The sequence below is a fragment of the Lucilia cuprina genome, chromosome 2, assembly GCF_022045245.1.
Source record: "Lucilia cuprina isolate Lc7/37 chromosome 2, ASM2204524v1, whole genome shotgun sequence".
Classification (NCBI taxonomy): domain Eukaryota; kingdom Metazoa; phylum Arthropoda; class Insecta; order Diptera; family Calliphoridae; genus Lucilia; species Lucilia cuprina.
This window is the reverse complement of record NC_060950.1, coordinates 69,365,027-69,367,808: the sequence shown is the minus strand read 5'-3', so window position 1 is coordinate 69,367,808 and position 2,782 is coordinate 69,365,027. Positions and strand designations below refer to the sequence as shown.

At 28.9% G+C, this 2,782-nt stretch overlaps 1 protein-coding gene across 1 annotated transcript in view; it reads left to right on the top strand.

Moving 5' to 3' along the window:
- Positions 1–1,806: 1,806 nt before the first annotated feature.
- Positions 1,807–2,782, top strand: part of LOC111680288 (lachesin) — a 45,364-nt gene continuing 44,388 nt past the window's right edge. Inside the window, exon 1 of the mRNA XM_046956194.1 lies at positions 1,807–1,907. The gene's annotated coding sequence lies outside the window, so the exon portion shown is untranslated. The remainder of the gene's footprint in view (positions 1,908–2,782) is intronic.

Below are 2,782 nucleotides of genomic sequence, written 5' to 3'. Positions count from 1 at the left end.
CTATAGCAAATACTGTAGTATTTAGTAAAGACTAAAGCCTGCATTTCAAAATAAACTAAATATTGCTTGCGATTGTAGAAAAAAGTACAAACTTTTAAAAAGAGTAATTTGTGTAACCTCGTTTTAAGAAAACAACTTAAAATCTCGATAACACCTCAACTATTCTTCTTCCTTCTATTTGACCTCAATAGTCGATTAAGTTCAAACGGCATAATCGCTATTGTTAAAAACCTTATAAAACATTTCATACACTACATCGTATAGTAACATTGTATTTCCTCTTCGTCCCGTTTTCATTTACTATCTTTAATTTACGAATTGAATTTCAATCATTCATGTTTAACACATGTAACTTAGACAGACTTGTTGATGTTGTATTGTGAAAATTCATTGAATACCATACACCATTACCACTACCAACGACAACATGAACTGGCAAAAGTAGCTCTGTCTCCCTCGTACTCATTAAATTGCAGCAGTAGTGTAATATTAATGACGATGATTAGAAACGAGAGTGAATAACAGACTTTTACATACATATATGCTGAAAAACATTTCACATTCATATGAACATATTTCGAATTACCTTGCAGTTTTAAAGGGGAACAAAATGAATTAATACTTACTCACCAAATCACTTGAATAATATACACTTGATAACCAACATTTGAAGATTGAATGTTTGTATGTTCCGTATGTTACTACCGGGCAATGTGTGAGTATGTACGTTCCTATTAAAACATTTAACAACATCGTTTACATATCATTAGATTTACCCGCAGTTCATATATACATATGTACATACTCACAAACATTAGTATAAATATGTACGAATTTGTAAGAGTTTGTTTGTGTGTGTTTACAAATGTTTTGCGTGTTTTGTGGGCGATGTGTAAAAAAAGGGAAACGGATGTATACACACATATACAAAAACATGTTAAATTATTTGTTTATTCATGCAATATGAAGAATTAATATAAACATACATACACATATATATATACATAAGTATGTTATATGTATACCAACATACATATGACGATAAACCGGACAGTCATTTCCGGTTCTCTATTGTCTAGTCTATAGTCTAGACTATAGTCTATAGTCCAGACCATAGTCTTTAATACAGACTATAGTCTATTCTTAATACTATAGTGCAGGCTACAGTCTATAGTTCAGACAATATGCTATAGGCCAGACTTTAGAGAATTGTCCAGACTACAGACAATAGTCCAGACTATAGTCTAAATTCCAGACTATATTCTATAGTCCAGACTATAGCCTACCGTACAGCTTATAGTCTATAGTCCAGACCATAATCAATTATCAATACTCATGTCTTAATTACAGACTTAAGTGCAAACGACAGTCCTTATTTCAGACAGTTTTTTTTAATAGCTTTTCATTCCCAGCTCGTATATATACACTTATATGTTTTCTATGTTACAATTGCCTCATTGTTATTGGTGGGTAAACATTTTATGTTTATTGCCAGTTAATTTATTAGTTCAATAATTGAAATTTGATTGAAATTAATTACAAAACTATATATTATCTTAAATACAAATTAAAGTAATAACAACAACACAAGCATTATATGTATAAACATACACAAACATCAATTGCATATATTTTTGTTGTTATTATCTTTAAATTATATCATGATATATGGAATATAATTATAAACGGTATAATTTACAAAAATTAACATTTTGTTGAAAACATTTAAATAGACGATTGATTTCCTAAATGTTTAAATGTTTAAATGTTTAATTGTTTTTGTTTTTTTTTTTCTTACAGCTGTCGTCGAAGAACCCGAATTTACTGAATATATTGAAAATGTTACAGTACCTGCTGGACGTAATATTAAATTAGCCTGTTCGGTTAAAAATTTAGGATCATATAAGGTAAGATTTTTATTAAAAACAAACTGCAATAAAAATTTTTAAAAATTTAAAAATCACTACCACTTCTACACCTTAAGTCTCTCTCCCCTCAAAAAGTCATCTAGATTATGGTAACTAAAATACCAAAAAACCACAATAATGTTCAATTCATTTACCCTCAAATCAACAGTTTGCCAAACCACAAAATCAACACATTTACACAGAACAACACACACACACACATACCCAGAGAATGGCATACAAATTAATGGCAATTAACACATCGCTTAATTTGTAGTTAAAATACCAAAAATTTCATTTGAAATTAGTATTCGAAAGGAAAACGTTACAGCAGCAAAGGCGTTTAGTATACGAAAAGTCAGGATAGTTTAAGTAGGGTAAATTTGAGTTACTAACTATCTTGAAATTATCAAACAATTTTCAACAAATTAAAATTTAAATAAAATCTATGGTAAATATTTTTGAATACATGAATACATTGAAAAAAAATTCTCTTAATACGTTTTATCATTTACTTAAATGATGGACAACTGACTATCTGAAGGAATGACTAATTGTTAAATATGAATCAATGTCCACAAATTTGATGCAGTCATTTACACTTATGACTTTAAATGTTGATTAAAATTTATTTACATTACATTAATTTGCAGACTAACTATGAAAAAGGAAGTACTTAATGAAAAAGTACCACGAAAAAATGTTTTTAAAAGTACTCTACGTAAAAGAGGGTTATAAAACGAGCTACTTGTTTTATACAATATTAAAGTTCTAGTTCTGTTCTAGTTCTGTTCTAGTTCTGTTCTAGTTCTGTTCTAGTTCTGTTCTAGTTCTATTCTAGTTCTGTTCTAGTTCTGTTCTAGTTCTGTTCTAGT